General features: G+C 35.8%; 1 protein-coding gene across 2 annotated transcripts in view; it reads left to right on the forward strand.

The window, feature by feature from the left end:
- LOC150081743 (eukaryotic translation initiation factor 4E-like) overlaps window positions 1-12,165 on the forward strand; it is a 221,544-nt gene that overhangs the window by 14,726 nt on the left and 194,653 nt on the right. The window lies entirely within an intron of this gene.

Raw genomic sequence — 12,165 nt, forward strand, 5'->3', positions numbered from 1 at the left:
TCCTAATTCATTTCATAAATATACGTGGTCTCAGTTCTAATCTCGACGATGTCCATTTCCACTTGCAGTCTGCCAAACCCCATGTACTTTTTCTGACAGAATCTCAGTTATCGGTTGATTCAACTACTGCTCATCTCAGTTGCCCAAATTATTCGCTGTATGATTCCTTTCGCCTCAAAGATGGTACTTGTGCATATGTCCGTTCTGATATTCCCTGTCAGAGACTTGGTAATTTGGAATCTCCTCTGGCTTAAAATCTCTCTACCTCATTGTATCAAATTCATCTGTTATCTCTACCGTTCTCCCAACTCCACTAATCACTTGGAGCTCTTTGACTTCCTCTCTTTGCAACTTGACTTTCTCCTGTTCAACTTTCCAAACAGCGAGGTAATTTTCCTTGCTGATTTTAATGTTCAGAACTCCAGCTGGTCGAGATGCTGAGGCGTTTGCAATTTTTAATGACCTTGCACAGATTGTTCATTTACCTAGAAGAATACCAGACAACCCTAACCATACAGCCAACACGCTCGATCTTTTTCTCACAAACAACCCTTCTAAGTACATGGTCTAAGTGAGTTGTCCTTTAGGTACCTGAGATCACAACTTGGTGTTTGTCTCTACTCCAATGGAACCTTTATCTCATGGCTATTCCCAACCTCGTATTGTTTGGCATTACAAGAATGTAAAATGAGATGACCTGCGAGATTTGATCTTCTTTTCCTTGGTCAGATTACTGTTTCAAAACTTCTGATGTCAATGTTTGCTCAGATCGTGTCTGTGAAATTATTCTTGTAGGAATGGAATCCTTTATCCCACACTCCACTTTAAAATCTTGTCCTTTATCTAAACATTGGTTTTTCAATAAATGTGCTAAGGCTGTTCAAGAGAAGAACGTTGCATATCGTAATTGGCTTGTTTCCAATTCTTCAGTTTCATTTTCTGCCTACACCAAAGCTTGCAACAATTGTAAAGCAATCATTAATCAGTCTAAACTAGATTTTGAATAGGCTAAGAGTAGAAAACTTGCTTCTTGACCTAATGGTAGTCGAGCACTGTGGTCTCTTGCCAAAGCTATTGGCCGCAACTTTTGTCCACCTCTGTCAAAACCAGATAGTTCTGTTGCCACTTCAGCCAAGGAAAAAGCTGACCTGCTAGCATCCCATATTTCTTCCAATTCATGTGTTAATGATCTTGGTAAAACATCTCCCACCATTCCCAACATGCTCCATTCAGTGCCACCGGTGGTCTTCCGTCAAAAGGATGTCAGAAGGATTTTAATGAGTCTCAATGCTAAGAAAGCTCCAGGTCCTGATGGTATTTCTGCACTTGTTCTCAAAACCTGTGTTCCTGAACTTACTCCTGTTCTTTCCTGCCTTTTTTCACTTTCTTATACCAAAGGTGTTTTTCCTTCTGCTTGGAAATTTGCTCATATCCAGCCAGTTCCTAAAAAGGGTGACAAGTCCTTCCCATGCAATTATCGTCCCATTGCAATTACTTCTACTCTTTGTAAAGTAATGGAGAAATCAATTAACCGCCAACACTTAAACTATTTGGAAACCTTCTGTCTGATCAACAATCACCAGTATGGATTCCCTTAGTGTCGATCCACTGGTGATATTCTGTCTTATGTTACCCATTTATGGACAAATTCAATGGAAAAGTTTGGTGAAACACAAGCAGTTGCTCTGGATATTTCAAATCGTGAATATTTCGATCGTGTTTGGCATAAAGGTCTTCTAAACAAGCTTCCATCTTATGCTTTGCCAACTGTTTTTTTTTTGTAATTGGTTATTCAGTTTTCTCTCTGATTGCTCACTGAGAGTGATGGTAGATGGCTTTCTATCTTCTAACTTCTCCACTAATGCTGGTGTCCCCCAAGGTTCAGTTCTTTCCCTCACTCTTTTCCTCTTGTATAATGACCTTCTTCCATTGACTGGAAATCCTATCCATAGTTTTGCCTATGATAGCATATTGCATTTCACTTTGCACTTTGAGAAACATTGCCCTGCTCAATCAGCTTAAACTTCTTGAATATCTGCTGCCAATCTCGAAGTAAATCTTTAGTGAGGCAAAGACATCTGAAACTCTGCCCTCTCTTCTCACAAATAGAATTCTTCTGCTCCTATTCTTTGTTTTTTGGTGACACTCCGATTTCTAGGCAAGATGATATATCTCTTTTGGGAATTACTCTGACTTCTAATCTCTCTGGGCACAAACACATTACAAATATTGCTTCCTCTGCATCTAAAAAAAACTTGGTTTTCTCTTTCGCTCTCGGCATTACTTTTCTTTTAAACAACTGTTCACTCTGTCAAATCACAAATCAGCCCTACCATGGAATATTGTTCCCACATCTGGGGTGGTGCTACCAAAACCTCTTTCAGGCTTCTAGATTCCATTCAGAAGAGGACAGTTAGGTTAATTAATGACTCCTCTCTAACAGTCTCTCCACTAGCTATCTCATAGACGTACTGTTTCTGCTGCATGCATTTTCTACGGATACTTCCATGGGCAATGTTCTTCTGAGTTGGCTTCTATAATTCCCACTCTCTCTTTCAAGACAGTCCGAACACGTGCTGCCAACGTCCATTTACTGTCCAACTTCAAACTCACAGAACCAACTTTTCATCTTCCTCGTTTATTCTTCATTCAACTGCCATTTTCTGGAACAACCTTCCTTCATATGTATTTCCTGAAAATTACAGTCTATAGAAGTTCAAGTCTAATGTCAACAAATATCTTCTTTCGTCTTCACATCCTCCAACCCAAGCACAGCACTAAGTACTATAGGTTCTAATACTTCTCGTGTTTGGGGTTTTTATAAAAAAAAAAAATAAATAAAAAAAGCATATTTTCAATAGCACAGCACCTAACTTTGCGGGTAATTCCTAATCATTTTTTTTTGCCTAATGACTAACAAGTTAACAGTGGGATTTACAAGATAGAGGAAATGTTGAAAAATTACATCCAGTGTAATAGAAGGTTTTTCTTACATAAACACTGAAAAATACCATTTTATGCATGGTTTGCCACAGTTCTCTACCATGTTATAGCATGTTATATAAATATTGGGTTGCTGAAATTTATCAATCAACATAGCGAAACCATTTTATATAACTATCGTATTGACTGAGTATTGCCGCAATTTATTAATAGTGTTAGATTGAAACCGTGTTGTAGAAGTACCATGTTATGTTTGCCTGTATTGGCAAACACACTTAAAAAAGAAACAGTAAAATTGAAAAACACAGTAATTCCCCGACTTACGTAAGCCCAAGTTATGTAACTTTGGACTTGCATAAATTTTATTTCACTCAAATTTTTTTTTTTTGAGTGAAAAAAAAAAAAAAAAATAAAAAAAATAAATAAATAATGACGAACATGACACACACACAAATTGCACAAGTGAGATATGTGAGTAACAAGCTTAAAATAGGAATGAAGAAAAGATTCTGAAAATTTATTTATTTTTTTTATATGACGGAACATTTCAGCAAAGGGGACACACATTTCACCATAATAATGTAAAAACCCACAGAATTCCATCTATCGGCATTATTGCAAATGCAATAAGATCGAGTTTACTACCTTTTTAATGAATTATACTAACAGAAAAGCCCAATAAACCAGAAACTGCAAACTGTATTTATTGTTTTATGGCAGTGACCTCCAGAAATGGGCTTTAGTAAAATGAGGTGATAAAGTGTGTTTCCACCTTGACCCTGTGAAATTCTTTATAGAAAATTTCATTTTGACTGTTATCATGGTGCCGACTAAGAGAATAAGTGACAGCAGTACTAGTAAATCTACCAAGAAAAGGAAAGTAATTGATTTGGATCAGAAAATTAAAATAATAAGGAATTATGAAAATGGTCAAACATTAACAAGTATCGTACACAGTTTAGATTTGTCAGTGTCAATAGTGAACACTAATAAACGACAAAGATGGAATACGAGAAGTGGTGAAGAGACCGGCACCAATGAAGTCAACTGTAATAACCAAGGTTACGAAATACATATCAGTTTTTTCGGTACAATAACATGCGTTTTCTTTTCTTATGTGCCAGTCTGGCTTCTTCACCACTGTCCCCAGATAAAGTTTTTAATTGAACTAATTAAAAATGTATAACTGTTTTTCTATGTATATAACTAATATATAAAAAAAATATATAACTAATTAATTGAAAAATATATAACTATTTTTCTTCATTCTTATTAGGATATTATATGGTTTTTGTAATATTGGCATATCAGGGATATGGTAGCAATATTTTATTAGTCATTCCCGAGTCAAGTAAAACTTGACTTATGTAAGAAGTCCTGGAACCTATCTCTTATGTATGTCAGTGTCTTACTGTACGGTGTACCTTGTTTCCCCCACAGTGCTATACCTAGACTTATGTCGGCCCTGGGCAAAATATTCATCTGCCTCCCCCTCACAAAAATTTAAGATAGAATTCGTAAAATTGAAAAATATAGGAAACACCCAAAAGTTATTCAAATCATAATTATTTATTTAAACTTTAATGATTAGTACATTATTTATATAAACTTAAGTTTTCACATCATTACCTTATGCTATTTACTTGTTATAAATTTGTCTAATGTATAAATGTTTTTTTATCTTTTAGTACATCTTGTTCAATTGACATAATGGCCAATCCATTAATTCTTTCTTGTCCAGTTATTTCTTGTGAATATATTTTAATCATTTTGAGTCTTAAAAAACTTCACTCTCTAGACATAACCGTAATTGACAATATTAATAATATCCAAAGAGAAATGGTGGTGATGGCATATAATTCAACTAATTTTTTTTTCTTGAATGAATTCAGTAATTCTAAGCAGCCAAAAGTTTTCCTTTTAAAACACGTTGCAAAGATTGGAATTCTTGACTTAACTCTTTGGCATCGATGTAGCTGCTCCCGTCTTTGCTTGTCGCCGCTGCCATTAAAATTCCTTCAAGGTGTTGACATTTTGTTTATATCGCACTTTCGTATAAATTCACGAAGTTTTCTGATTTTAGAATAAGATGAATAGCCGAGAATATTTCATTCATCTGATCAAATCATTCTTGTAAGCTAACGATAGCTACATCGATCATTGTATTAAACAATTCCGTTTCAAACATTTTGGTTGGATCAACCGAGCATTCATATGATGAAGATAGACCGAGGTTCGAGCCTGTCACCACCAAATACGGAGGATGTGGAAAAGTCAGGGAATGACCACCGCATATCAAGGAGCAATATGGCCTTAGTTGCTAATGCTCCTAAAAACCAAAACAACATATGATGAAGATTCATAGGTAGATTGTCGCTTTTTTCTGGAAACTCTTGCTTCTGGTAACACTGATGGTACTTCCAACTCAGTTGCAATGTCAATAGCTTTATCCACACAGTTTAAATCCTGATATTCTAAATTCATTTAGTTGACTAAGAGCACCTTCTATCAATGTAGGCAAAGGCAAACTTCCGGCACATCTGTCCTACACCTGTCTTTCCTCAATTTGAATTTATGCTCTCTCAGGTGATTATTCTGAGCAAGAGGAAGAATCCCATCAGCATTGAGCATGCTGAAACCATTCAATGCTTTATGCACCTCAGTCAGATCACCTTGCAGGTGCGTAGTCTCCAGACACTGCAATTTGCAGAACTTAGGCCTTTCTTCATAAGAGCAACCCATTGTTCCATTTCACTAATCTTGTTCCCCTTCTCTGTACTCGTTCCAGCAGCTCTACATTCTTCTTAAAATGAGGCTTCCAGACCTGTATACAGGTCTGGAAGCCTCCTTTTAAGAAGAATGCAAGGCGCCTCGGTAGCCAGGTGGGAAGGAGCAACAGTGCATAGCACACGCTTCTTGATTACACCGGGGTTCAAGCCCGTCACCACCAAATACAGAGGATGCGGAAAGGTCAGGGAATGACCACCGCATATTCCCGGAGCAATATGGCCTTAGTTGCTAATGCTCCTAAAAAAAACCAAAACAACAAACAACAAGAAGAATGCAGGCCACTCAAGGTGTGGCCAGAGCATTGCCTTATACAAGGGGATAAACACCTCCTTATCCCTGCTAGAAAAATACCTGTATATCATCGACAAGACACCATGAGCTACTCTTGCAGACTGTCTGCACTGCTCAGAAAACTTCATATCTGCCTGCACAATTACCCCCAGGTCTTTTTCATTCTCTACCATTATCAATGTAGTACCACACAGTTGATACATTACTCTGGGGTTACTGCTTCCCATATGCAGTACTTTACATTTGTCAATGTTAAACTTCAGTTGCCACCTCTCTCAGCCCATCTGCTCAACTTTTCTAGATCCTGTCGCAGCAGCGTACTGACACTGCTGTTAATGATACTAATATGTTAGCAGGGTTGTTAATGACACTGTCATTAGTGTCATTAACAACCCTGCCGACCTTTGTATTTGTAAAATTGGACATTAAGCCTGATATATCATCATCAATATCATTAATAAATACAGAAAACAACAATAGACCCAATACTGAAACCTGGGGGACTCCACGAAGAGCAGTGTCCATTGATTACCACTCTGTCTTCTCGCACTCAACCATCCCTTTATCCATAGCAGCAATTTGCCTCCAATGCACACTGCTCCAATTTGTGCAGCTGTCTTCCCTGGGCAACAATATCAAAAGCCTTTCTAAGATCCAAATATATGATATCAAAATTATTCTTTGCATCCAGTTTGTTTATGACTACATCATAGTATTCATTCAAATTGGTCAGACAAGACTTCCCCTTAACAAACCCGTGCTGTGTCCAAGCTATAACTGAAGTCTTGTCTAGATGATCCTGCAGTGCTTCTTTAATCAGTGCTTCCATTAATTTCTCTGGAACAGAAGTGAAAATGACAAGTCTGTGATTACTTGTGTCGCCCTTTGATATACCTTTGTGAATTGGGGTCACATTTGCACATCTGCAGTCCATGGATACCTCCCAAGGCCAAGGAAGCTCTCATAACTATGGCTAAGGGTGTGTTTACTTCCTTTGCTGCCTCCTTTAATATAACTGGATAGATCCCATCCATCCCAGGTGCCTTTCTTATGTTTATCTTCAACAATGTCTCCTGCACTTTGCTCTCAGTTAATGCGGTGGTCATTCCCTGACCTTTCCGCATCCTCCGTATTTGATGGTCACGGGCTTGAACCCCAGTCTAATCAAGAAGTTTGTGCTATGCACATGCTCCTGCCCACTTGGCTATGGAGGCGCCCGCTCTCATCATATACTCCCTCCTATTGTGTCTGGGCAGAATTGCAGACACTTTCAAATTCCACCCTCAACTCACAGCTTTTTTTTAACAGTGACCTGTACTTGTTAAGTAATTCTTTTCCCGTCTCCTACTGTTAATATCATTAGTGCCAACGTGTAAAGAGTACCTTTAAAAGATAACCTCTACAACGTCATCAACCTTTTCCCCTGGCATACATACCCTGGTCCTGTTCCACCTATCCTTTTTGCACAGTATGTTCCCTATTTCCCTGACAGTAGAGTCTTCGACAACAACTAGTTCCTTTGGCACTCACGCAATCTGTCTTGGGGGGTTGTTGCTGTGTTGCATGATGTTCAAGTGCAAGCTCTGGCATTGATGTGCGCAGCTGAGAGCTTGATGGGCCCCTCAATTTAAATCCTTCGAGGGCATTCACCCTGTCCTTCAAGCTCTCATATAGGCCCATAACAACGCTGAGTTGGCACTTGATTTCTTCACACTCCTTACATTGCGCTCACACAAAGACATCCCTTTTGGCAATATCATGCCCCGTTCCTGATTGCTGTACAATCATCAAACAAGCAGTGGATTTCAAAAGGATTAATTTACAATGTTACGTTTGTAAAATCTATGTTGTTATATGTTTTTAGTTAATAAAGTACAATTTAATTCACAATGAAATTTAATAAGATTAATAAATTTTACTGATTAATTGATAATACTATACTGTACTAAGCTAAAAGATTTCTAATTGCAGTGTTCATATGAGTTGTATTACTTTGCATGTTTTTACTTTATTTATAATGATTAATATTTCATGCCAAACAACTTATAATAAATTTGAAAGTAGTAATTTCTGTTAACAAACCTTGTATTTCAGACTGCAATTTTGTATCTTTTGCTTTGCCCTGTTTCTTGATTTCATTTAATGCAGTTGTAATATCCTGTAACTGATATCATTCTGCTTCAACAGTTTTTATCTTTTCTTCCCATCCTGCTTTTTCTAGAGATTTCACAGTAATTTTTATATGTCTTTTTAAAATATCCCACCTACTTGGCAAAGCAGTGCAAATCACATATAATCTTTGTAATGTTTTTTTGTAAAAAATATTTCTGTTGTTGAAGAATGTGCTACATCAGATACAACTAAATTTAAATTATGCACGACACACGAACATAAAAAGCTCCTCCTTTTTCTTGAAAAATTCTTGCTTGTACTCTGTCCTAAAAAATTTCCAATATTTTGTTCAAATAATTTTTCTTTGCTTCTTATTAGTGCCAAATTTCATGAAACTAAAAATTTAATTATCTCAATTACTCGTACCAAAGTCATTTTCCAGTATTTTTTTTTTGATTTCTCTATCAAATTTTGATTTTCAACATCCATAATTTTATTGTATTTTAACCGGAGCTCTAATTCTTTCCATTGTTGCCGGCATATTTTATGACTTTGAGAGTTATCATGCGATCTTAAACCATTTTGTGAATGATACCAAGAATGTAACCCAGTAGTTTTCAAGAGAATATTTGCATGGCAAAATAATTTGCAGCAAAAGCAGGAAATGACATCCTTTTTTAACGAGACCTTTCAAAAGTTTTGTCATTTTTTTTAAGGTCCTGAAACGATGCTCAGTTGAAAATCATCAGTGATAAGCATCAGTGGGACAGCATTTTGATGAATGTGTATCTGCATTATTGTGGGTTTTTGTTGCGTTAAAACTAGGTTTCAATAATAAAAATGGGCAAAAATTAATTTCTTTTAACATCTGATTATAAAATAAATAAATTAATTTCACTGTAATATAAATAAGCCAATATTTATTATTATTTTTTTTTTTGTACAATGAAAGTATTATATTAAGAAACACCATTTTTTATATTTAAAAAAATTAAAATATCATCTGAATTTGAGCCCCCTACATTTCCAAGCCCGGGCGGCCGTCCATTTTGCCTGTACTTAGGTGCAGCACTGTCCCTACCCCCATGAATACTGCTGAAGATGCCATTAAAACAGTGAACACGACAAACACTTAGAATTTGAAATTACAATAATTAAATTTATGGCCTCGGAAAAAAAGGATTTGCGATTGCTGGCTGCCATTCTATGAGTGAAATTTGCAACCTAGTGATAATAAGCATTGGTGAACAGTTTCTCAGGTCTGGTATTGAGTAGCTATATGTGCACAGACAAGTTTGTCACACTTCTTCAAGTTTGTATAGCCTGCTTTTCATGAAACGTTAAGCTTACTGCATTCACTAAAACTTTAAAGCTGCATTTCTAAACTCACGGTTCTTGAAATGTTGCCAGTTTTTGCAGGAAAAGTCTTCAAAACCCTCTCCTGAAAGCCCATGATATTTTAAATACATATTAAATCTAAATTAAATAAAAATATATTTTTTCTCAATGAGAAAAATATAAAATTTCTTTATGTTGATAAAATTTGTTTTTCTTTTTTTTTAACTTAACGATTTTATCATTAAGTTATTTATTATATTGACTTGATAATAAATAACTTGATTTGGTCTGTAAAGAACTTGCAATGGAGTATTGACTGTAAATGTAATATAATGGACACTTTTCCGTATACCGAAATTATGCTTTATTGGAATAGTAAATGAGAAAAATGTATTACATATTTTGTAGTCCTGTGCAGCATCTAAAGAAATTTGTGTGGTGATGTTGCTGAATCCATCAATAGAAATTTGTTTTCATTACAGAAAATGGATTCCTTCAGTTTTTTACAAAGAGTTTATCATCATTGAGGGCCATCAAGAACATTTCTGAGTCACATTTATTCAAAGACATGTCAATTGTCTCGTGTTTCACATACTCTCACTAACTTTTCGCTCATTTGCATAACTGGGAAATGATTAGTCACTTCATTTTCCCTGTTGGTTTTAAATTGTGATTTGGTGCCCCCTGTCCATTTCTACTCCTCACACTTGAATACTTTGACAGATTCGTTAATTGAGATGTTCAATGACTGCAGTTGGCTAAGGCCTCCTGGAATAAACTAACTCCATGTTTAATTCAGCAACCATCCTTTTTGTTGCCTCTTATATGTGATTTGAAATGGCCATACATTGAAAGAGTTAGCTCTTTTTTTTAGATCACCTAGACATTCTGGCCATACTGCTGCTCTGAACATGCAAAAGACATCGCTTCCATGCATTTACAGGGGAATTTTAGGCACCCCTTTTCAAAGAAAAAGTGTCTTATAGTCCAGAAAATATGTTAATTTTGGACACAGTTAATAAGATATAGAGATAAGTTGGCAATATAAAAATATATTTTAAAATCTGAGGATGAGAAAGAGCATGCCTGTCAACTGTTGTCTAATTTGGGCTTAGAAAAGTTGAAAATTTCTATAATTCAGATCTGTATTTGAAGACTAAATGCACAAGGCATAATTCCATATGGGTTTAAATTAACTATATAATATCAGTGTAGATACACCATAGTTAACCTATAAAATTAAACTGCACATGTAAAGGCATCGTTTTAATTAAAACTCATATTATGGCTACCTTCACGAGAAGGTAGCCATAATATTTATCGGTGTGGATACACCACAGTTAACCCATAAAATTAAACTAGGTATGTAGCACATAAAGGCATCGTTTCAATTAAAACTCATATTATACTGTATTTGAAGACTAAATGCACAAGGCATAATTCCATATGGGTTTAAAGTATTATTCATTATCATTCAGTTATCATTCTGTTCACCATTTGGCATCTCTCATATTGTGGAATTAACTTTGCAACTGTGATAGCATATTTGTATTACCAGGGTACCTGCCCACCCACCGATGAAAGGCCAACAAGCTTTGAAACGGTGCCCTCTGGGTGGTGCCCACCGAGAATAAGTAACGGTAGTCTTCTCTACTAGAGAAGTGTTACTTATTCGAAGTAGTGCAATACTTGGTATCTCATTGTGAAGGTAGCCACAATATGAGATATAATTAAACGATGCCTGTATGTGCTACATACCTAGTTTAATTTTATGGGTTAACTGTGGTGTATCCACACCGATATTATATAGATAATTCAGATTTGGAAGTTGATGAAATTGAATCAGGTGATATGTAAATAGATGCAGAAGATAGTATTAACATAAAAAAGGAAGTAACAGTGAATGATTTGTGTTTTTGTTTTTTTACAGTTTTTTTTTAAAAATTCTTTTCTGTTTTTTTAAAAATTCTGATTTGATTCTTATAAAACATTCAATCTTATTTCGCACAACTAAGTGAACATAGCAACAAATTAGTCTTTAAAGCATTTATATAAAAAAATTTTTGTTTTTATGATCAGTAACCATTCAGAATTTTACTACCATTAGCAAAAAACTCGCTGCCTAGTCATTTTCAAGAAATTCACTCCAGAAAAGGTTTAACGTACTGTTTTACGTACAATGATTTTTAGAATGGCTCTTTCTTTTCACCATTGCCACTGTTATCTGTGATTTCACACAAAGGTGTTTAAAATCACAGATAACAAACTTCAGCTGGACAGTCTTCTTTCTAGTTGATGTTTGTGGTTGTATAAAGGAAGCCACCCCAGCATTAGATGAATGCTCTGTAATCTGTTGCAACCCCCCCCCCCCCCCCTGTGTGGGTGTGTAGGTTTGTATATGGAGTTCAAGTAATCACATATTTTTCTTGCAATGATGTTCATTATGGAAGTGTTAAGAATAGTTCTCTGGAAAAACATTTGTTACATTTTCTAGTATGATATGTATTTTTAAAAATTGTAGTTGGAGTTATTAATTGACTTGATGATAGGTTGCTCCAGTGCTGTTCTTATGAAACTTTTCTTATTTGAGTTACCCTTAGAGTTAAATTTCAGTATACTCATGATTCATGGTACATCTGTGTGATTGCCATTGCACTGAATTGGGTTTCATTAATCTTGTGGCACACCTTA

This window comes from Mastigoproctus giganteus, chromosome 8 (genome assembly GCF_048544385.1).
Source record: "Mastigoproctus giganteus isolate SK-2022 chromosome 8, ASM4854438v1, whole genome shotgun sequence".
In the NCBI taxonomy this organism is placed as follows: Eukaryota; Metazoa; Arthropoda; class Arachnida; order Uropygi; family Thelyphonidae; genus Mastigoproctus; species Mastigoproctus giganteus.